This window comes from Adiantum capillus-veneris, chromosome 3, assembly GCF_014529385.1.
Source record: "Adiantum capillus-veneris isolate H3 chromosome 3, ASM1452938v2, whole genome shotgun sequence".
Taxonomy (NCBI): Eukaryota; Viridiplantae; Streptophyta; class Polypodiopsida; order Polypodiales; family Pteridaceae; genus Adiantum; species Adiantum capillus-veneris.
In genome coordinates this window covers 159079022-159104083 of record NC_140933.1, presented here as the reverse complement: position 1 = coordinate 159104083, position 25062 = coordinate 159079022, and the positions used below count along the sequence as shown (strand labels likewise).

The 25062-nt window shown below is 43.3% G+C and overlaps 1 pseudogene across 1 annotated transcript in view; it reads left to right on the top strand.

Annotated features, from left to right (window-relative positions):
- The window catches only part of LOC147462059 (uncharacterized), a 70918-nt pseudogene extending 49364 nt beyond the window's left edge, over nt 1-21554 (top strand). The window contains exons 6-7 of the transcript XR_015187667.1: nt 4362-4438; nt 21401-21554. The product of XR_015187667.1 is annotated as an uncharacterized LOC147462059 (transcript). The remainder of the gene's footprint in view (nt 1-4361; nt 4439-21400) is intronic.
- Nucleotides 21555-25062: the final 3508 nt, after the last annotated feature.

Here is a 25062-nt window from a genome sequence, read left to right as displayed (position 1 = left end):
CTCACCTTAGCATTGATGAAGTTGACGATAGTGAGGGCTTGGGTGAGAATGGCCTTCACCCATTCTAGTTCTCGTATGTCTTCCATGAGAAGATCGAGGCAATGGGAGGCACAAGGGTCCATACAATGTTCTTGTATTCGGCCTCAAGTAGTCGGCTCATGCTAGTGCAATTGGATGCATTATCGGTGATCACTTGCACCACATTTTCGGGCCCGACCTACATTAAAGAGAGAAAAATTTAGAACACTTATCAAGAGGGAAAAAAGTAGTAAGTACATACTACACATTGCACAATGCACATTGCACAAGAAGAGGGGACAACTTAAACTCTCACCTCTTCTATTGCCGCCTTGATGTGCTTGTAGATGAATTTTCCCGTGACCTTCTTGCCTCTTGCTCCCGCGTCAACCGCTCTCAAGAAGTAGGTGCCAAGAGGGCATGACACGAGTATGTTAATGATGCCCCTCTTCTTACGATCACTCCACCCATCGGAGAGAATGGAGCACCCATATTTTGCCCATCCCTCAAGGGATTTGTCGATTCTTGTCCGCTCTTCGTCGAGCTTCTTGGTGCGCATGCCCGCATAGGATGGACCCGTCCACCCCTCACATGGACCGACGACCGCAATAGCTTTCACCATCCTCTTCCACCCTCTAGTCGAAGGATGTTGAAAGCAAGATTACACTCAATGATGGTGCGTGCAATCTCAATGGCCGCAAGCCTTTGTCTCTCTTTGAGGAAAGACAATGGACCGGAGCTCAAACCCACCGATTGCGAGAGAGGCTTGCCTTGCTTGCTTTGGAGGACGGCCACTAGCACTTGCCGATGCCTTCTTCTTATTGGTAGCCATTGAGCTTGCCGTCGCGTCACCACTTGCAATGGAGGTAGAGGGAAAAGGGCCGCTTGTAGTTGTATCCTCCTCCGAGGCGGTAACATCAATGTCGGGTGCCACTATCTCCTCTTGGGCTCTCTTCATCCCCACCTTGCGCGTTTTCAAAGGGAGATACTTCTTGCACTCTTCCAAAATGTCGTCGGGTATATTGGGACATGGACCGGCTTCACCTCCCATCTTCGTCAAGTGGATGATGAGTCGAGTGGAGGAGGAGGTCATGATCTTGGGACAATACTTGCATGTCCACCTACAAACGTTTCGTTTGTCCCTCACTCTCTCATAGGAACGGCAATGCTTTTCAAAAGCTTCATGAAGAGGGGGAGGCATGATAGAACACTTGAAAGTTGAGAGATTTAGAGCTTGAAAGTTGAAACTTGAGAGGGTTACGCAATGGAGAGCTTGAAATGGAGAGAGGAGGTGTGAGAGAGGAAGACTCAAGAGGAAAGCTTCATGGAGGAATGCCAATGGAGAGCTATGAGGGAGGAATGGATAGCTTGAGAGCTATGGAGGAATGCTTCATGGAGGAATGGAGAGCTTGAGAGCTTGAGAATGACTCATGAGCTTGAGCCTTGAGTTGGAACATAATGGAGAAGAAGAGAAAGAGGGCATCCTTATATAGATTTAGAGTGTAGACACTTGCCCTTGAACACGAGAGAGAGAGAGAGAGAGAGAGAGAGAGAGAGAGAGAGAGAGAGAGAGAGAGAGAGAGCGCCTAGGCCCTAATGGAATCCAAGGTAAAGGACCAAAGCAATGAGAGAGAGGGAGAGGGAGAGAGAGGAGCTAATGGAATCCAAAGCAATGTGAGAGGGAGAGGGAGAGAGAGGAGCTAATGGAATCCAAAGCAATGCTCAAGGCATGTGGGAGGTGGGGGGGGGGGGGGGGGGGGGATATCCTAGGAGGGATCCTATGCCAAAAAGTAACATAAAATCCTCACAAACAAAAGCGCAGTCAACGGTTTTAAAACCGGTCAAACGGACTAAAAAGGGGCCGGACGGAACGTACGCCACTGCCGGACGGGACGAAACCGGACGTGACCGAACGGGACGTTACGTCCGACGGACGAGAACAACCGTGGTCCTTGTTGCAAAAGAGTCGATGTCCGGCTCCATGCTTCCAAATGCTTTCATATGCATGTTCCTCGCTCCTAGTAGTTATCTGCACACAGAAAACAAGAGCTTCCAAAAATGTTAATTCCACACATACTAAAATTTTCTGCAAAAACCTTAATTTTTCAAAATTGTTGGATATAAGATCTGTTTGTGTCAATGCATAGAGCTTGTTGAGAGGATCAAATTTGCCTTCTGTCGCATATCCAAATTCTCAACCGTTGAAGAGATTTTTAAGGTCTTTTGGAAAACTTCCCTGTCGACAATTTGTCCTATTCTTCATTCTATTCGTTAATTCCCCCGAGTTTCGACTTTTTTTGCCTGCCCATGGAGAGGTTTTATCTCTGTCAGATTCTCTGTGAGAACCCATGTGTAATTTGGGATTCTTTATGGCTTCTGCCCTATAAGACTGAGCGATGAAGACGGGAGCGTGCCCGATGCGCGATGAAATAAGGTCGGGAGTGGCTAATAGGTCCGGCATGAAGATTCTTTAATAACAATTTCAAAAGTGCCCAAGTGCTTTGTCTCCTCTTTGGTAGGACTGGTATGCTTTGAGAAAAGTACACGCTTGAAGCTCTGACACCACTGTCACCAAACTTGGGCACCCCAAGTCGATAATCTGGCACAAACACACGAGAGAATCACTTAAAATACTTCACAACTTTAGCACACTCTAATAATTGGAGTCAACACGGCTTGGCGTAGTTCCTGCCCAGAGATATTGGCCCCAAAACGGTATTTATTTTTATATTAATGCTTGAGCAAAGTACAACTCCCGAAGGAACCTCTACTCTCAGATCTGCGTCCAGATTGCTCTGCAGAGTGAGGCCCCCAGGGTCTATTTATTCTTACAAGGGATGCCCAAAATGAAGAGCCCCAAAAGCAGTTAAACTCAAAAGCAACTTGTTCCAAAAGCATCTGGTCCCAAAAACTGCCAAAAAGCAGCCAGCGCAATTGGCGAAAATCCGTAGAGCAGCCATGTCAGCATGTCAGCGCATAATGTGGAAAATCCGTACGACAGCCACGTCAACAGTCAATGCAATTTGCGGGATCTGTACATTGCGGGATCTTTGTACAGCCTGCCACGTCATCTGGTCCTGCCGGGTGGTCATGCCACATCATTAGTTTGTGACAGCGTGTCACATGTATTTGGGCTTTATGAATATCTTGCCATGCACTTTGGTCTCACATATGCGCTAGTTACTTTTCACCCAATGATGGATCGCATCTTTTGTAAGGAGTGTAGCTTGAGGTGTATAGTTTGACGACATTCATTGCGTTTGCAAAAAATGAGGATGAACAGAGAGCCCATTTAGGCATTGTGTTTGAAGCGCAAGCATCGATTGTCCATCAATACTTTGATGACATTCATTGCATTTGCAAAGAATGAGGATGAATAGAGAGCCCATTTAGGCATTGTGTTTGAAGTGCAAGCATTGATTGTTCATCAATCCTAAGAGTGAATTTTTCTTCTTAGAGATACATTATCTTGGGACTTGTGCAAATATGGATGTAATTTTTCTCCTCTTGGCTTGTGTAAGTAATTACCATTGTAAATTCATTCGCCATTTTGCATGGCTTCATTCTTCTTTGCATGACTTGACAAGGGAAAAAGCTATTCAAATTGACGAATGATGAGAAACATGCACAACTTATAAGTTTTGCTTATTTTTCATGCAAACTTGTTAAAAAATAACAAGAACCATGTTGAAATACATATATCAGACTCGATACTTCCATATGAGAAAACCATGGTTTTCAATCAAGAAAATTTTCCCATAATTTTGTTTTCATTTAAAATACGTCCATGAATGTGTCAAATTTCAAGGTTTAATGTGGGAGCATGCCATGTACTTGTCATTTTTCTAGACTTGTCTAGATTTGAAGTTTGTTTAACGCATTGAAAGACGACAATCTCCGTTTGCACCTATTGCATATCATGATTAAGAGAAAATGATATGGTTTTCATGCTTTTGGCTTGCTAGTGCCAAAGGCCTTGGTGTTTAGTTATGCTGTTTGTTTAAAATCTTGAGCTTGAAGAAATTAAAGCTATTCATTGCCCTTGCACTCATTTTTTTAAGAGTTCCCCCACTCACTTTCCTTAATTATACAAATTAACACTTCCCTCGGTTTTCTTTCCTCTTGTTTTCTCAAAAAAATGCACAATTACCTCTTATTATTTAAGATGACTTTTCTTTCTTTTCCATCATTTATTAAAGGTGGGCCATCAATTTTTTCTTATGCTTGTTTGTCCTCTCCATTTTTGCTTTTAGGGTTCAAGGAATGTGCTTCCAAGCTGTGGACTTAAGTGAAACCTGCTGTTATTACATGTGGCTCATTTTTATTGAAAAATAAATTTTCAGGTTTATCTCGCAAACATACGGTTGCCCAATGCCAACACCGACATTCTTGTGACAGTTTATGAGCCTTTACTGATAAGGTCAGTCACAACTCTCTGGTTCTCTTTTTTGCAATCACTTATGAGAGATCATGCATAGGACGCATCAAAAGCTTTTTTCAAACACTTGTATAGAAGGACGATATTTGCGTGCACAGTCATGTGCTCTCTCTCTCTCTCTCTCTCTCTCTCTCTCTCTTTCTCTCTCTCTCTCTCTCTCTCTCTCTCTCTCATGGACCTTCTAGTGTTGACATGACCCCTCTACATTACATCTCCTCATGAGTGATTTCTTTCAAAAGTAAGAGAACTCATCTTTTAAAATTTGGTAGGGTTTGATTTTTTGTGGAATCTACTTTTAATCTTCAGCCGAAAACACATGTTGACTCTCACGTGGGATTAGGGTTTCGAAATACTAAAATCTTTCTTAGATGGGCTGAACTTTTCTTTCAAACAGCAATTTGTTCGGTGAGGTAGATGCTCAGTGCCACAATTCATAAACTACTTGGCTCCTTTATTTTTGTATAATCTCAATATCACAAAGAATGCTCTCATGAGATCGAGGGCCACTCCTTCTGTAAGAAAAGGCTACATATAAAAGCCAAAGAGAGCATGAACAACAAGTATCTTGTTAGTGAATCCAGACAAGTATCTCATCTGAAGTTCTAGATGGCAGTTTAAAGACACAAACATGGCATCCATGTGCAACAAAGTGCATGTTCCATGTTTGCAATACGTTGGTATGTACAGGACAACTCCTTTCTTGATGAGTATGTAAACAATGGGGCGCCTCCCCCTATCATATATGCTTATGTGCTGCCTCACCTAAACACCCTTCCTTACACTCACGTGATTACCCAGGACATTATGGGACATGCAAAACAAGTGCACAAAGACAAATATGCATGAATCTATCCAGCTTGCATTGGATTAGTCATGGAAGGAATCAAGACATGAAAGTGGCCGCCAAGATGCCATCCCTCCAAATTTGTGCAAGGTTCTTTTGGGGAGCCAGTACCCACTGTACACACAATGAGAAAATTTTGGGGTCTGGCATTCTCCTTTCCCATAGATCTCTCTCTCTCTCTCTCTCTCTCTCTCTCTCTCTCTCTCTCTCTCTCTCTCTCTCTCTCTCTCTTTGCGGGTTTGGCTGGGCAAGTCAGGAGTGGCCCCAGTACCCATTGGCTGCCCCTCCTCCCCCCCCCCCTTCAGCTTTCTCGCTTTGTGTGGTTGTGCAGGTTAGGAGTGGCCCCCAATACCCGTTGATTGTCCTATTTGCCTCTACCCACCTCTCCTTGGTATGTCTCGGCTACTCGAGAGGGAGAGATTTGTTGGCACAGGGCCCGAGTGTAGCAAGGCTACAATGTCACTTGATAGGCAGTTAGAGTTGGTCTTGGGTTCACACTGGGTGGTGTAACAGACTTGGACACTCCAAGTCAAGATTCTACCACGACACGACAAGTATTTACTTCAAAACAGTTCACAGTTCACGATTTATTCGACACGGCCCGGCGGAGCTCTGTGCCTAGAGATATTGGCCCCAAAGACTGGCGCCCCTTTCGGTATTTCTTTTTGTATTAATCTGCTGCCAAAGTACAATAGAGTGGTTGGGTCTCACTCTCAGACTCTGCGTCCACATGCTCTGAGAAGTGAGAGACCAACTTCACTTATAAAGAGTTACAAGGGATGCCAGAACCAGAGCTCCAAAAGCTGTACATAAAAGCATTCTAAAATAAAGCCTTCATCTCTCAAGCCATATTGAGTAAAATAAAGAAATTTAAATAAAAGGCTTTCTCTCTTTCTCCTTGCGTAGCCATTGTGTAGCCAAAAGGAGGCCACAACTGTCGTAAAAAGCTGCCAGCAATCTTCCGTAAAAAGCGCCACAAAAAGCGGGCGTCCATACGGTAGGCCACGTCAACAGCCCGTGTTCTTCGGCGTGAAATGCGGGGGCAATACGAACAGTGCCACGTCAGCATTCCGGGACTGTATCCATGCAAAAGAGAGGGTGTGTGTGTGTGTGTGTGTAGTGGGTAGCCACGTCACTAGGTTGTGACATACCCCCCTCTTGAAAGCATTGTAATTGCCCTCGATTACGCCTGCGAAACAGACAGAAGCCATAAACAATCTAAGCAGACACTGGTTGTTAGTACCGACGCACTAGGAACACATCTAGCATATGTACCAATCGATAGTCACATCACACAGCATCACTTGACATCACTTGACATCACAGGATATCACTTGACATCACAAGACATCACATGACAAATCACATTCAAAATTCATTTGGATCTCAGACCATGATTTATTGGCAATGCAATTAGCTATCGCATCTAGATCCAGTGAGGACCTCATAGATGCCCAATTGACTAATCCCTATTGTAGCCATGTCTATGGAGATCATTTAGACCGAAATGTTGCAGTCATTTCGTCTATCAGTTAGTCAAGAACAAGCCAGTATCATGTTTGGGAATCCTAGTTCATAAAGTCATTACAGCATAGTACTGTCAGCTCTTAGTATCCTTGAAGCTCGAAGAGACATCAATGACTCTAGTATAAAAAATCGAGGCATTTGTTGACAAAGGAGCGGAGTAACTCCCCTCTTGTGCATACCCGCTGCACCAGATTTCCTGCCAAGCTGAATTCGGGGTTCCATTTGGAATAGACTATGCTAAACCAAAAGCTTCAAGGTAAAGATTCACAATCTGAGGAGTATCTGCTAGGTCCTCCTCCTCCATCCATTTCGCATCCAATACAGGATAGTTCTTGAATTTAACAAGAACCGCCTCATCGCTTTACCCTTAATCTTTCTTTTTTTATGTGCCAATATCTGTTCTAGAACAAGGATCTCCTCGTTTTCTTTCACTTCGGGTTGCTCATCAGGCTCCCCATCTTCGGGCACATTGCCTTTAAAAGGCTTCAAGAGACTCACATGAAAAGCATTGTGAATTCTCCAAGTATCAGGAAGCTTCAGTTGGAAGGAGACATCATTTATCCTTTCAGAGATCTGGAAAGGTCCGTAGTATTGCATACTAAGCTTTGGAAAAAGCCTCTCCTTTCCCTTTTTCTTTCTAAGGCGTGCCTTCTCAAAACGTAATCGCGACGATGGCGATCTACTGCCTTTTTCTGTCTTTCTTGAGATTTTTGCAAAGCCTCGCGGACCTTGGCAAAAGCTGTGTCCAAGTCACGCGTGTACTCATCATTGGCTTCAAAATCTTATTTTTTGTGCTTAGGAAGGGTGGAACCTTCGTAGCACCTTCAATAATCTCAAATGGCGCCTTCCCCGTCGAAGAGTGTATCGTGTTTCTGTAGGCATATTCCACCAAAGGTAAAAACTGTTTTCCCATTAAGTCTTCAACAAATCGTTGTACCACTAAAATAGCAATCTCTAATTGCCCGTCGGTTTGCGGGTGGAACGCTGACGAGAACTGCAACCATGTGCCAATGTTCTCTCACATAGCCTTCCAAAACAAACTCGTGAATCTGGGGTCTTTGTCGGAAACAATCGTCTCAGGCATGCCATGTAATCCGAATATCTGGGCAATAAACAATCGTGCCCTCGCTGTGTTTTCAGGAGATAAAAAATGAAATCCATTGCAATACTTTCCCAGGGGCGGGTGTGAAACCGGCCTGTGGGGCGGTAGGCTTTGGCTTTCACCCCAAATTCTTTACTTTAACTTTACGACACAAAGGAACTTCACAAATAAGCCTATGATTGGAATTCGACGCTTCAAGACAAACCACGGCTTCGTAGCTAGAGCGCTACCAAGTAGACAACGACACCCTGTTGGCCCCAAAGATTGGCGCCCTTTCGGTATTTCTTTATTCATATTATACTTGAGAATGTCCCACTTTTATCGGGTTGAAATTCCTCTACTCCAACCCGATTTCGACAACATAACCACGGTATAAGTCTCCATGGACAAAATCCCAAGCAAACATAGACTTTCCACGCACTTTAGAGCTCTTTGCAAAACCTGGCGATTGCAGCTCGCTGAATTCTCTGTTTTGCGCTCCGATCCGCGTGCCGATCACTTTTCTGGGTAGCCCTCGAGCTCTCGCACCTGAAGGGTCACTTACTCCTTGAATTCGACGAGATTCCTCGCGAGAAATCTCTAAATTGTCTTGTACAAGCACCCAATGCCTTCCCGAGGCTCCTCTAAATAAATAAACGATCCGAACCCTTGCACCTAGCCCTCACCAAGCTGTCCAAACCTGTCCATGGCTGTAATTGCAAGTTTTTGACCCAATTTCGCCAGCATAATGGCGCAAATATCCCTGTAGGTCAAAAGTACACGTCAAGGACACTTTCCCTTGCAGAATGGAAGCTTTCCAGTGAGCTGCAGGTCAATTTCAGCATGCTGTAATTTTCTATTTTGCCACTTTTAGTTGCCTACTACCGTGTACACGCATCCCAAGGCCTTTACGAGGCTCCCCTGGGAATTCGTTGTAGTTTAGGTGCGAAACCCTAAACCTGCAAAAAAACACAGCAGGCTGTAATTCTCTGTTTTGGACCGTTTCGAGCAGAGCGAGCACGCCTAGGTGTGTCTCAGGTGCTCCATGGGACAGTTCCCCTGTAAATTGGACGAGTTTTCACGCGACAAAACTCTCCGTTTTCGCATTCCTTCGCGATGGGACCTAATTCGGTTCCTGTACAGAAGGCTCTTGCCTTGGCAAACGTGCATAAACCCCCCAGAATTGTGCATGGTCATCTGAGTAGCCCAACTAGTGGGGCATGCAAAGGGGAGAGAGAGATGCACGAGAGCAAATCAGCGCGCTACATAGAGCAAGGGAGAAGGCAAGCTTTTCAGTAAAGCTGTGAGCACCTGCACCCACTACTCATACACACTGTGGCACTTAACGGGCTGAAATCAGGCCCCTCTCTTGAAATGGGCGCCCCGTCTTGCTGATGCTTCTGGCAATTGCATCAGGAGCCGCCAAGTGTCCAGTTTGCCTCTTTTGAGTTAATTCTAGTACCCACAACTTATAAGTGTCGCGAGGGGCCTAAATGACTTTGAACTGAGCCAAGACATGCTCGGATTCCAGTGGCGATTAGCCCGACCAACTCGTGGTGACCTGGCCTTCCCGACTGCGGGTGAAACTCTCGGCCATCGGCCATTTCACATTGGCCACGCAATGTCCGGTCATTTGCAACTTAAAAAAGAGGGTCCTTGTAACAAACTGCTGACGTGTTGACCTACTGAAGAACGGAGCTACCGGCCGAGGGGCCTAAACTCTAAGAAGAACAAGTAACAAAAGAAGTCCTCCCAACTTACGGGGACCCCGTCCGATGGGGCCCCAAGTGACATAAAGGATTAAAATAAAGCAGGACCCACAAACACGCAAAAATTGATGGCATGGAAGATTTTCGGAAATTGCGCTGACATGATGATGTGGCAGGCTGTACGGATTTCCGTGTTTTGTGTTGGCTGATGACGTGGCAGGCTGTACGGATTTTAGTGATTTACACTGGTAGCTTTGTGGCTTTGCTTTTGGAACAAATTCTTTTGAGTTTGAAGGCTTTTCACTGTAAACTGCTTTTGGGGCCTAGGGCCTTTAAATATGAGGTTAGGGCTCATTTTTTGGCATGCTTCCTGGAGAAGGTGCAGAGTCTGGAGTACCGGCTTGTACTTTGTTGATGCGATATAAAGAAATACCGAAAGGGGCGCCAAGGTTTGGGACCAATACTCTCTAGGGTGGAATTCCGCCACTCCGTGTTGCGTGTTGTCTCTCTCTCTCTCTCTCTCTCTCTCTCTCTCTCTCTCTCTCTCTCTCTCAGTTCAGTTGTTATTTGAAGTGCTTAAAGTTGTTCAGTCTGCTCTTTTCTATTGGCACGCGGTGCCCGGCTTGTGACAGTGGTATGAGAGCATTAGGCGTGTGCTTTTCTGAAAGCATACTGGTCCTACAAAAGAGCAGACAGAGCTATTGGAAATTTATTTGAGGTATCTTCGCTCCAACCCGGACTTATTAGCCACTCCCACCCTTACTTCATCGCGCATCGGGCGCGCTCCCGTCTTCACCGCTCATGTCTTACAGGGCATAAGCCATTAAGATTACTTGCAAAGAAGGATCCGATATTTGTTTCGAGTCACTGTTTTTCTCAAAAGCAGTGCCATGCAGATGTTGATGTCTATAGCTACCAAGCTGCACACTCCAAGTACTTGGCAAGCTTTCAAGATTTTTTTTTTGTCCGAAGTTATATGGTTTCCGACATCTTCCTTCGGAGTGCAACTTCTGGTAGAGTAGGGTATCCTGAAATGCTTGCCATGGAAACCCTAGCAGATTATAACTTGAAATTTCTCGACATCTCTCAGTAGATGTCTTTTCACGAGTTGATAACCTTGGAGATTTACTGTGATTGCTATCTTGGGACTACCACCGCCGCCAAAGCAACACTGTTTGTCCAAGAGCTGACAGACCATGCCGTGCTCGGCTATGAGCTTATGGAATGAACCTAACCCTAATTTTTGGTGCAGGTTCGAGGGAGGAAAGTCAGTCGACTTTTCGAGCTCGACTGATGTCGAGATTGCTTTTTAAGTTTGAAATCTGTTTGAGAACTTGTTTGGGGATCCTGTTTGGAATTTGTTTGAAATGGATGGTATCTATTTTGAACCTGTCTTGGTGCCGATTTGAATTGTTTGACTCTTGTTTTAATATTGGTTTCAATAATTGGTGATTTTACTCCCGGGTGGAGTAGTGAGAAAAGATGTCTGAGAATGCTTGTTCATACTCATGGCCCAGACCCTTGTGGTTATTTGCGGGGGGAGTATTGAATGATTGAAAAATGTTGTTTTTACTCATGGCCCGGACCCTTGTGGTTATTTACGGGGGGAGTATTGTTGTTGTTACTCATGGCCCGGACCTGCATGGTTATTTACGGGGGGAGTATTAAGAAGTCTTAGCAGTGGTTACTCTCTGCACCTTCAAACAACGCAGGCTGCGGTCTTGGGGGCGTTTGGTTGTAAAAGGCCTCTATATCTCATGGCTCGGACCTTTTTAGGTTATTTTGCGGGAGGAGTGATGAGGGAGTCGTTGAACAGTTCATGGCCCGGACCTGGATGGTTATTTGCAGGGGGAGTGTTCATCGGCGAATTTATGTTTCTATGTCTTGTAACATGCATATGTGAGCATTTGTGTTGCATTGTGATGTAGTGCATCAAGACACCCGTGGAAGATCAGTACGGTGGTCTGGGTGTGATGGCTAATTTTACTACGCTGGAATATCAAGAGTTCCGATCTGGACGAAAGGAGAAGCTAACTCCTTGATCAAAAGAGCAGAAAGGAGAAGCTAACTCCTTGATCAAAAGAGCAGAAAGGAGAAGCTGACTCCTTGATCAAAACAGTCGAAAGGAGAAGTTAACTCCTTGATCATAAGAGCAGAAAGGAGAAGCTAACTCCTTAATTAAAAAAGCAAACTGATTGTCCCTCGGAATGTCTCTCGGAAATTTTTTAGCTAACTTGAGTTGTTTTGTAAGTATGCTGTAATCGAGGACGAATACTCTCTTTCAAGAAGGGGAGATGTAACGAACTGCACGTGTCGACCTACTGAAGAACGGAGCTACTGGCCGAGGGGCCTAAACCCTAGTCAATACTATGCATGATGGAGCTGATGGTTATATTGTCTTGTGGGTGACTACCATGGGTCTATACCTTGCACTTTCCTTCAAGGGTGAATCTGGGCTTATCCTGGATTCATCTAGGTATATAAGTAACAGAAGAAGTCCTCCCAACTTATGGGGACCCCGTCCGATGGGGCCCCAAGTGACATAAAGGATTAAAATAAAGCAAGACCCACAAACACAAAAATTGATGACGTGGCAGATTTCTGGAAATTGCGTTGACATGATGACGTGGCAAGCTGTACGGATTTTCGTGACTTACAGTGGCAGCTTTTTGGCTTTGCTTTTGGACTAGATGCTTTCGAGTTTGAAGGCTTTTCACTGTAAACTGCTTTTGGGGCCTAGGGCCTTTAAATATGAGGTTAGGGCTCATTTTCTGGCATGCTTCCTAGAGAAGATGCAGAGTCTGGAGTACCGGCTTGTACTGTGTTGATGCAATATAAAGAAATACCGAAAGGGGCGCCAAGGTTTGGGACCAATACTCTCTGGGGTGGAATTCCGCCACTCCGTGTCGCGTGTTATCTCTCTCTCTCTCTCTCTCTCTCTCTCTCTCTCTCTCTCTCTCAATTCAGTTATTATTTGAAGTGCTTAAAGTTGTTCAGTCTGCTCTTTTCTATTGGCACGCGGTGCCTGTCTTGTGACAATCCCAAAAATGAAACAAAAATCCTTGCAAAAAAACCAACAACTCAAGTTAGCAATTGCCACGTCCTCATGACAGGGTGGGCATGGGTAAAGGCTGTAACAATCCTTGTTCTTTATGCCTGTCAAACTTGACCTTTTGGCATACCAAGCAACTGCGCACAAACTTGTCCACATCCTTCTTGAGTCTCGGCCAAAAGAAGTATCTCTCTACCCCTTTCAAGGTGGTAGCAGTGCCGCGGTGACCCGTCAAAGGTGGACAGTGACATTCGGTCATAACCTTTTCCCTCAACGGCTGTGTAACGCACAACATGGTTTTCCTCATCAAGTAGCAATCCCGAATGGAATATCCCGCTACTATCTTCCCATTCCGTATCCGAGTGAAAATATCTGCAAAGTTTGTATTCGTGGCATACTGATCGACCATATTCTCGAAGCTCCTATGATGTAGCCAGAACCAACAACTTCTGAGACAGCATCTGCTTTTGTCCTTGCACATGGACAATCTGGAAGTGAAACTGTGACAGGGTGAAAGCATGTTAACTTGTCATGCTTTTTCATGTCCCGGACAATGCTAACTAGCACAATTTTGACACATGCTAACTAGTACAATAACTTGAGCTACATCTCCAAGATCTATGATATATGATATATCAATAGAAAGCACTTGAAACAAGGAATCCAAATGTACAACCTCTGATAAATTTTGATATTATTTGTAAAAAATTTACCAGACGCCCAACTTTTCGAAGATGTGCTAACTTGAAACTGCTAACTAGCACAAAAAGCGCGACAGGTTAACATGCTTTCACCCGACAAGATGTTCACCCACCGCAGCAAAGTCAAAACTGGTCCTGTAGTCAAATTCTGTTTCAATTCCTGAAAGGCAGTCACCTCTGTGGGTCCCCACGAGAGGACTCCTTTCTAAGTCAACAAATGCAAAGGGTAAGCAACCTCTACAAACTTTCTGATGAACCGTCGATAGTAAGAACATAAGCCCAAGAAGCTTCTAACTTCATGGACATTCTTCAAATCGGGCCAATCACGGATAGTCGCTATCTTGGCCAGGTCCATCTGAACTCTTGCTATTGAGACAATTTGTTCCTAGACAATTTGTCCCAAAAAGTGTATCTCTGGGCTTGGCTCTCACGGTAAGGTGTCCGGTTTGGTGGTGTGGTTCCAGGTATTAGATCAATGGTATGATCCTCAGGATGAGCTGGTGGTAACTCGCTTGGCGGCAGGCCCTTTGAAAAGCAATCGGCATGAGTGTGAAGAAAATTTTGGCATTCTTTTTCGAGGTCAAAACATATTCGACCTTCAATCATCATTCAATCCTTTCGAGAAAGTAAAGAAACTGAATTCCATCAAGTACAATGTCTATGCTCCTTCATTTGTCAAAGTCGCTTTCTCGGCCCGGTAGACAACCACAGCGTTGTTCTTGTGGTACCAAGGGATTTCGAGTAGGACGTCACAACCTCCCAAGAGAATTATGTAGAAATCCTTGTGCCCTAAACACCCCTGACATTGCAAACAAAGTTTGCCAATGATCAGTGCAATGGCAACATCCCGTCTGGGTGCTGCTAGAACTACCTCCGCCTGTGACCTCAGCTTGTCGGGCGTAATTCCAAATTGAGCTGCCAATTCAAAGAAGTTGGCCTTGGCTCCTTCATCCAAGAAAAACAAAGCTTCTTGATCTTTCACTTTGCCCTAAAAGCGGCAAAGTTTTGTACTTATCATTCATTTGATTCGGTTCGGGCTCCACGCAATGTGGTACCAGTTCTGCTTTCATTTGCCTTTTCTGCCACGTTCCTTAGCTGCTTTCGAACCCTCAGGCCTTTTAAGGGCACTTCGAGAGATGTCCCCACATCCAAAGCACTTCCCCTCTTCGATGTAAAGAGCTCTCTCTCGAGGAGCGAGTTTGGGTTGTGCATTCTTTTCTTTCTTTTCTGGGTTGCTCTTCCTCTTTCTACTTTCATTGTTCGAAGTCTGTTCGGTCCTTTGCGTCATGATTTCATCAGTGGGGTAGGTCAAACTGCCTGAATGAATGGCAAAACCCTGTTTCGCATGACTGATCAGTTCCTGGATGGAGTCTGACTTTTGCTCTAAGTAGTGATCTCGGATCTCTGTTGGAAGTCCCAAGGTAAACCGCTCAATCTGTTCTTTGAACGAGATCTTCTTAAATGAAGAGGCTGGTAGAAAAGAGCTCCAGAATCTCTCGCCATATGCGTCCAATGTATCCTTCTTGGTCATCCGAAGATGGTTCCAAGTAGTTCGTATGTCGCGTTTGTGCTCTCGAGTCAGCCAAGAAGAAATAAAAAGCCGTTTAAATTTCAGCCATTTAATTGGCACTGTCTTGTTCAATAGAAGCGTGGACCACCAAGTTCGAGCATTTCCCTTAAAGTAAGAGGTAGCTCTCTGAATCTTGGAATGCTCTGAGTAATGCCCTCTAGAGAAAGCTATGTCAAACTGCTGTATGAAAGCCAAAGCCTTCGAAGCATCTCTATAACCAGAAAACGTGTCAAATTTAATTGACTGTCCACCTTCTTTAAACTCTCGGACTTTCTTGCTTTTATCTTCCAGAAAGCCATACTGGTTGGCTTTATAGAAGTTATTTTTCTTTGTGTAAAAGCTACTATTGTTAGAGTCTGAACTATCCAAAGACGAGTCCTCTGTAGAACTGTCAACAACTGGGTGAGATTTAGACTTCTTTGCCTTTTTCTTGCCCTTTCCAAAGCTTTGCTTTTTGCTTCGCTTTTTCCCTTTCTGTCTTCTTCGCTCGAGTCAGAGAAGCTAGAAGAACTCGAAGAAGAAGAAGAAGAAGAACTGGGTACTCCTTCAAATCGAACACGCTTCTTCTGCTTTCTTGCCGATGCAAAAGTAGAATGACGATCCAAATATCCCAGGAAGTCAGCGCCTTTCTTCTGCTTTTTGTCGTGCTTTTTGGCTTTGTTCTGCGCATCAAAAAGCTGAGAAATCCGTGAATCAATTCTTCCAATTCTTGCTCTGTATACATCCTTGGAGTAGGAGGTTTCTTGAGTGCCGGTTTGAGGGGTGGTTGTGGTTTATTGCCACTGTGCATACACCTCGTCGAAGGAGGTCTGGGTCATAAATTTTGCAAATTTCGGGTCCTTCGCAAAATTTAACATCATCTTTCCTACATCGTCGATCAATCGTCGACGCTCCATCTCTTCAAGCTCTGCCGGAGAAGACCGAGGCGGGCCGTACTCGCGTGAATCCTCTTTGTGATGTCTTCCCGCATCTCCGGATGCAGAGGAAGTCGATTGATCTCTGTCTGAATCCATAAGTGCTACGTAAAAAGGATCGGATTTCCCGGTAGAAGAGAAATCAACCGCACTCTGATACCACTGTAACAGACTTGAACACTCCAAGTCAAGATTCTACCGGGACATGACAAGAATTCACTTCAAAACAATTCGCAGCTCACAATTTATTCGACACAGCCCGGCGGAGTTTCGTGCCTAGAGATATTGGCCCCAAAGACTGGCGCCCCTTTCGGTATTTCTTTTTGTATTAATCTGTTGCCAAAGTACAATAAAGTGGTTGGGTCTCACTCTCAGACTCTGCATCCAGATGCTCTGAGAAATGAGAGACCAACTTCACTTATAAAGAGTTACAAGGGATGCCAAAAGCAGAGCCCCAAAAGCTGTACATCAAAAGCATTCTAAAATAAAGCCTTCATCTCTCAAGCCATATTGAGTAAAATAAAGCAATTTAAATAAAAGGCTTTCTCTCTTTCTCCTTACGTAGCCAAAAGCAGGCCAAAGCTGCTATCAATCTTCCGTAAAAAGCACCGCAAAAAGCGGGCGTCCGTACGGCAGGCCACATCAGCAGCCCGTGTTTCGGCGTGAAATGCGGGGGCAGTACGGACAGTGCCGCGTCAGCATACCGGGACTGTACCCATGCCAAAGAGAGGGTGTGTGTGTGTACTGGGCCGCCACGTCACTGGGTTGTGACAGGTGGACTCTCGCCTAGGCAGTGACACGTGGGAGACACATGACTGGTGATCTAGTGGACATTGTGGCCAGTTCATTGCGACCACAGTTTGGAGATAGACGAGCTCGACTGTCAGGGATATTTTGTTAGCCATTGGGTTCTCTTTATGGTTGTATATGTGGGAGGCATCATACTTTCTATGAGGGTGGGTTCAGACTAGGCGGCGGAAGAGACATGCAAAGGGGCGTATATGCTCCATGGCAAAATGTGATTGGTTTGAGTTGAGGCACTCTTCCGCTGGGCCCTCCATTTTTCTTCCGACCCCCCCCCCCCCCCCCCTCGGAAGAGTTGATGGCCTCTCTCAGCCCCCTTCACTTTTTCGCTTTTCCTCCTCCACGCTGTTCACACTAGGCGGCGGCAGATTTGCGAAGGAAGGCTTCTTCCGCCGGTTGAGTCTGAACCCAGCCTGAGTCTAGAGTTTTGTGTTTAGTCTAGCATTGCACCTTTGCACTCTCCCTGCACAGTTTGTGCTGCTAGCTAGAGTCTGTACTGGTTCCATGAGTTAGTCAAGTTCCATTGAGTTCTGAGTCTGCTGTTGTGTCTTTGAGTTTGCTTTGTTCCATTTCTCTATAGAGTTTTCATTTCGTTGGAGTGAGGTTTCATGCACATTGCACTGAGGAGCACCCACAATAGAGAGCACGACACACTTTTCTTCTTACAGGTGCTTTCATTTTTGGCACGCCTGGCCGGACCTCAACTAGAGTCTCACTCCACGGGTTTAGTCTCTCGCCTGGCCTAGTCTGTTGGTCTAGACTCGTCCGGTTTGGTATGGTTTGGTCCACCTTCGCCTTCGTCCAGCTTTGTCTAGCTAGTCTCTCTCGCCTCTGTGTAGTTTAAGAGTGGTCTAGTCGAGTCCAGCTTGGTCTAGGTGAGTCTGGTCCAGTGGGTCTAGACTGTCCAGCAAGTTAAAGGGTCTTAGTGTCGAGAGCTTGGGTGGGTCTGTTGCTAGTGCATGACACATACAAGGCAGTCTAAAGATCGACAAAGCCCACTACCGGAGTCCTCTGCAGTACTACCACAGAAAGTGCCAGCCTTTCGTGCCGAGTAGAAGTCCTCCACCCCCGTTACCTCTACCCTCTCAGGCATCTCCCTCAACCAGTTGCTCACCACCCCGATCACCTTCCCCGGTACACTCTCCATCAACTGTGTTACAGCAGGCCCCTGAGCAACAATCATCGAGCTGACACACTAATAGGCTCCTGAGCAAGTAGCAATGGAGGAGCTGACAAGCATTTTGGCTAAGGTGAACATAAACTTTCCGGCTCTCCACAGACGACCACGCTAGGAGGTTTGTATCGCTCTGCAGAGGTGGGGGCCTAAACAGAGAAGATGCCTACCTAGTGCTCTTTTCGTCCACCTTGGATGGCAAATGGTACAACCAATTTGCAGAGAACCACTTTACGACTTGGGCAACACTAAGGCGACATTTTTGTGAAGCTTTCGAACCAGGTGACTTTCATGAGAAGGTTTTGGACGAGTTGGCCAAAGAGACCCAAGTCATAACGCACACAAATCATATAAAATGTAGAAAGCCATCATTATGTACAGTCGTTGCGAAGCAGCATCCTGCAAAGAGAATAGTGGTTGCAGCTGGAATCTCACAATCTATAAAGAGTTTGATAATCTTGATGCCTTTGATATTTGCTTATGACCATTCACTTCATTCATCCTAGCCAGACCATTTTTTCCCTCACACTTTGTAGCTGTGTGTGCCACACAAAGAAGAATTATTCAGCATACTACCCAACATTAGCTTGTTGTAAGCAACAGAAAAGAGTGGAAATGCAAAGTTGTCTACCCTGCCTCTTATGCATGTGTAAGTGAAGTGTCACCTTTCTACATTTCCTGAATTGGAAGAGAATATGGATTGGCCTAACTTTCTGGATGCTTGCACAGAGGTTTTGCTTGGCTAAGTCATTCTAATACTGCAATGAAACCTTCTTTCAACATTTCACATCTTGACTAGCTAGTCGAAGGATTTGCGAACGTGGAATGAGGTGGTGCAAAGCTGGTTCTCTCATAACTTCATTGCACTGCTCTCTACCCTGTCTCTCATACCCAGCCAATGCAGTCTCTCCTCTTTCTCTCTCTCAAAATGATAGTAGTTTGTTCCAACAACCCCTAAGTTTGTTGCAAGGAGAATGCTTTGGTTTGTTGTAATGCACACATGAGCACAAGAGAACTTGCAATACTAAATGTGCCCATTTTTATTTGAATGCCATCTTTCACTTTTGTCCCACGAAAACTTTGCTTTTGTAGTGCACGCTCAAGGCAGTGCTTGAAAAAAACTTTTTCCAAAAACTTAAGAGGTAAATAGACATTAAATTTACACACAATTTTGTAGGTTTTCATACCTTCAAATAGGTAAATCTCAAAATTTGTAGGTGGGATTACACTAAACCTAGGTTTTTTTAGAGTACTGGCTCAAAGTGATGAGAATTGGTACATTGTGAAATATGGCGAACATATGGAGATTTGCTATTGTTTCACATACACTGTAATAGAGGCTAACATGATCCATCTACATCTGTAGAATGACACATCCAATGGCTGTCCACATTGCAAGGATAGAGGCACTTGTGATCTCCTTGAATATTGCTTGAAGCCCTTTGGATGTCTATAGGTAGGTAATGAATGTTCTCCAAGTGTTAAGAACTTTTTCTTTAGAGGGTATTATATGTTGGAACTTAAAGATGTACAACTGTTTTCATTAAATTCATGTACCCCGCCCAAACTCTGGCCAAGACTTTGGCATGCATCGATCTCTAGCACCTTCACATGCCTTGCACACCGAGCATCAACAATTTATAGTATAGGTCATGAATTCTTTTATATATAAACACTCTCTCTCTCTCTCTCTCTCTCTCTCTCTCTCTCTCTCTCTCTCTCTCTCTCTCTCTGTGTCTCTCCCTCTCTCAATGGATTTATAGGAAGATGCATGCACCCCTTAGCTATATCTTCCATTTCCATGGGAGAAGGGATCAATTAGGTCCTCACAATCTAGGGGCCCGACATTAATCGGGCATCGTAGTGGTAGATCTTGTGGCGAAAGTAAACTCGGGTACAAAAGTAAAATCAAGGGTAGCCATGTAGGGATATGTTTGCACACATTAAAAGTTGAGGAAGACTACATTCCATTAAAGATGTGCCCGTGTGATGTGGTTAGGGCACATGTCGTTAGTCATGTTGAAGTAGTACCCTTAATATCATCCTTCCCTAGAAACCGCTAAATCAAATGGAATTATGGATGGCCACAGTTAAGCACTAATACCAAGTGTGCTTTCTTTTCACAAACGCCCTTTGGGTCTCGATTGCGTGAAACTAAATTTCTTCAAAACGAAGGGAAAATTCTATTCAAAATGTGTAGGCTCTTAATAGTTTGAATTCACACATCTATCCCTATACTTGTCCCCCAAATAAGCAAACGTTGACTCCATCCAAGGTGCAAATATAAGATAGATACATGTCTTGTATCCTATAGTTCAAATATAAGCTATATGCATTACGAAAATGATATAAGATATTAATGCATATATAAAAAAATTATATATGCATTAGAGATAAAAGCTACATGCTTTTCCTATAAAAAAGGAAAATTCCTTGGGAGGACTAAGCGTTATTGTGAATTGTTGGGGACATATTGCGAGTTGAGGGGTGATCAAAATATATGCGATGGGGTAGGGAAAGGTCACCATGTAATTGGGCAAGTAGCAAGCGACTGGGAGCCGCCTTGGGAGCGCAAAAATTACATGGAAAGGTCACTGAGCGACCTTTCCTGGCCTTCACAGTCAGGGGAGGGGGGCCAAAACAAAGGATCGTGACTGTTGACGTGGAAGGCTTTGCTTGGACGACAACACTGTTGCAGTGATTCAGACTGTACCTGCATGACTCGAAAATTTCAGTTGCTGGTGTGTCAGTTACAATTGGGTTGTGACAATCTCATTGCGCTTTGTAGCCTGCTATTCCGCCTGTTGAGGTGGCATGCATCGAAGGGTTGACGGGCTGATTTCTGCTATAGAATTTTCAGTGGACGTATGAATGAGATCTTCAACCCCTCGACTCCTGAGTGTGAAGGTGTAGGGAATGGTCCGCCGCTGACCATTCCCTATTTTAAAGGCGACCCCATTTGGTGACCGCCGACGGGGAACCGAGAGCCATGGGGAGGCCTTTAAAATAGGGAATGGTCAGCAGCGGACCATTCCTGGCCGTCAAAGGCCAAGGCGAGGGGGGCCAGGTTACACTGCGATTCAGCTGAGTACAGTCGTCACAGGTAGCGCGTTTGCACGCCACTGCAACAGAGAGTTCTGAGTGTTGAGTTGTCAGCAGGAGAAGCTGTTTCGAGGGCTGATGTGGCTTGCTAACAGTGGCTATCATCCAAGGGCTGCTGGCCCATATTGCGCCATGGATGGATAGTAAACGGACGGCTCTGATCTGCAGCCCCCATCCCTGGACTTTGACGTTGCTCTAGGCTCCAAGATGCTAATGTGCCGCGGACTACCAGGATACTTTTTTCTTGTTTGATTTTTTTTTTGAGGTAAAACTGAAATTTGAAAGATGCCGCCGGGTATCGAATCTGGGTCCTTACACACCCACACACCCACCTTAACCACTAGGTTACAACCCCGTTGGCACATCTTGTTTGATTTTTGTTTGCTATGGCTGTTGAAAATCAAGAAAGGAGAAAGATGCGGTCCCCAATTCTTTTTTGTTTGATGGATACAATTTTTTTTTGTAGGTTTTCTGGTTGTTCAAAATTCTTGTTTGATTTTTGACCCAAAGAAGGGCAATTCGTAGATTTGGAAAGCCCAAAAAATTCAGGTTGTCTACCTTTTCATTGGTCCAAAAATGGAAGCTTTAATTGTGGTCATTTGGTCGCTGACAAAATTTACTTTTTGGTTGGTTGCTTTGAACTTGAAAATTTTTATGTCAATTTTCAAAAATTTATTTCTTTTAGTAATCTTGTTGAAGCCAGAGTTGATAAAGTTTGGAACTTTGAGCAAAGTTTTTCTTTTGCACCGACCTCTAAACTTTGTGGTAATAGGTGCGTCATAGGGTTAAACAATTTTTTAGCAAGTCAAATTATATGTTTGAAGGCCACTCTAATTAAAGAGTGTATGAAAGCAAGCCAATCTAGCGTAGACCCTTCACTAGAGTTATGCTCGATTGAGACTCTTGTGCTCACCACTCCTCTTTTAAGTAGCCAAAAGAAAATTCTTTGATGTGGAAAATTTCCTTGAGTAATTTGTAGAGTTGCTGATGAATCATCAACCCAAACTAAAAGAAATATCGGTCAAAAGCTCATATTCTTCTTCATTTTTTTTCTTGCTGCCACTTTTGGGTGGCCGTGATATTGCAAACAATTATCCCTTGAGAAAAACTTTTCGAATGGCATTGAAAACTTGTGAAAGCCTTAATGTTTTGAGTTATTTGTCCATTAGTATGATCTCCAATCTCTGTAGCCAAGTAAAATTGTCTTGAGCCGATTTGATTGCTAGCTCGCAACCAATGTAGAAAGGTTTCGCTTTGCAACTCCCTAATAGATTCAAATCAAAAAATTCTCACACTTAATGAGGAAATCCAATTACTCTAGAATCCCTTGCGGATTTGGAAGCTTTTTTAAAGTGGTTTCTTTTTCAAATTCAATTGAATCTTTGCCGACCTACCACACCAAACTTTGATACCAATGTTGGTGAACGGGCAAGCCAGGAAACTCCTCCAAGCTCTTCTTATAAACAATCCTTTTCATCCTTCTCTCTCTCTCTCTCTCTCTCTCTCTCTCTCTCAAACACCTAGATATAACATAAGGTGTTAGAGATGGAGATGTGAAGATGGTGACTAGAATTTGCACACACAAAATAGGTTAGAAAAGGAGACTCGAGAATCACACATCAATTGATAAAAAATCTAGCCCTCAAATATACGGCACGCTGTACACCGTGGGTATTGGATATTTCTTGAAAAGTAAAACTAGTGCCACAAATACAGTTCCCTTTAATTTTTTTTTGCATGAGGCCATAAGGGTTGGTTTTCACGTTATTTGAAATTTTCTTTAGCTTGGTCATATGAAAATGAGTCATTTTTTGCTTTATTGAACCAAATTTAAAATGCTAATGAACAATAAGAAATGAACTGAGAATTTGGACTCTACAACCATTTTCTCAACTTCTAAAATTCTAATCTATAGAGACATCCGTTTCACAATTAGGTAACCACAAACAAAATATCAATAAAATAAAGAACTTACCCTAAGCTTAACTCTGAAATAGCTTCAAGCAATCCAAATCATTCCATTTTGGTGATCATGATGGTGAGCTAAAGCTCTTGACATGAACCATTCTTCTAGGTTAGGATTCAAAGTTAGTTAGCTATAAAAATGCCTGTATAATTCAAAGTACATGAAAGGAGAACCATCAGAATGGATGTTGAGGATCAAAATGACATCAATTAGATTTCAAAGGATTTGGAATACGAATATGACATGTTCTTAAGGAGAGAATATTGAACCAAACCCAGACATTGGAGACACTGATGTTGATTTTAACTTTGTCCCTGAGCAAGCACTTTTTTCCTTTTTTTTTGTAGATTTTTTGGTTGTTCAATTTTTTTGTAAAGAAGGAACTTTGTACTCTACCGTGGGTTGTGCTATATAGCAAGCACTGGCTTTATGCAACCTTTCTTTGATACATGCAGTTCTTGCAGGTGTAGTCACTAGCCATGGATGACAACAATGATGGTTTTCACATGCTATCTATCAAGGACAAACTAGATGGGGACAACTACCCCCTTTGGGCATATATGAAGCAACATGTCCTTGTTACAAAGGGTGTTTGCAAAATTGTGCATGGTTATGATATAAGGCTAGGTTTTGTGGATAATGGTGCACTATTTTTTTGCCTATTAATGAGTAGGCATGTTGGGATGCTAAGGATGTGCATGCTCATGCATTTATTGATCTTTTTGTTAATTGTTCCAATACTCCACAAATTCATTCATTACAAATAACAAAACATGCATGGGATAGGTTAGCTTCTTTGTATGCAGGTACAAATCTGACAAATGTTGCTTACCTGCATAAGGAGCTAGAGTCTTTGTGAGTATACATATGAAACATATAAAATAAAAGGAACTTGATTACATAATACTTCATTTTTTTTAAGAATAGATTCACCAAATGTTTGTTGTGTCAAGGATACCACATTTTGTAGCACCAATACCTGCTTTTAGCCTATGGTACAGCCATGAATGCCTCATTGGTCTATCCACCATAAGCTTTAGATGTGGTATTGGAGCTAATGCACAATTATCATTTTCTAATTGCACCGTTAACACCATGCATTTTAGATAAGTTGGGAAAATCCCATTTTCCAAATGTTAAATTGGTGTATTAGGATCATGCTATTCTACTATTTTTAAGCTCATTTTTTCCTTAAACTAGATAAGATTCATGATTTTAGCACCCAAACTTTGACATTTCTATTTTAATTTTTATAAGAAGACTTTTGATATAGATTTTTGCAAAAGGATTTGTATCACAGAAACTCTTTAAAAAAAAGTCAAAGCTCATAAAGATGGATTCTACTAAGCAACACATATAATGATTATTCCAACCAAAAATATAATATCTAGACACAAAGAGCACCAAAAAATCTTATCATAAAATTGGTCACCTTAATCTCAAGGACAAAAAATAGCTAGAACCAATTTTTATAACACTATCATGTATCAATTACACTATAGTATGTACATCACCTAAATTAACATTTGATAATTTAAAAACCTAAAGAATATTGTGGAGTATCCTATAGCCTGAAGACCATAACTTGTAAATCTATGGCACTTGTAGTGTCATTTAGAGTCAAAGAATATATGTTTGTGCCAAAGAATCTATATTAACATGCCACATTTTCATGAATACATGCTTTAAAACTTCAACAAAGCTTCTAGATATGGTCTCTCAAAATTTCAATACATGCTTTAAAACTTGTAGAGGTAGTGTCTCAAAAAAGGAGGTGCTATTTCTTGATTGAGATTTTTTCTTTTGTTTGAGACAAATTGGTAGCTTATCAAATCATTGTTCCACTTTGAATGAGATACTTGATGTAATATGAGAAGAAACTCTTCTGATTTATGATGATATAATAGAAAAATGTTTTTCGAAACACGCTCGGGAATGACATCAAAAAATCAATAACAGAAAACTTAATATCTTTGAGGTCATAGGATACCCTCTAGTGAGTTCTCATTAGAGCACCTTTTTGTCTTGGCCTCGAGCTCATACGGTTATGATAGCATATGGTGTGGATATGTTGTCTTCCTATGGACCTAGGATCATAGGATTCTTTGATTCCAATGACATAAATGCTTTGTAAGATTCTCAAATATTTTTCTGTTCCTTGA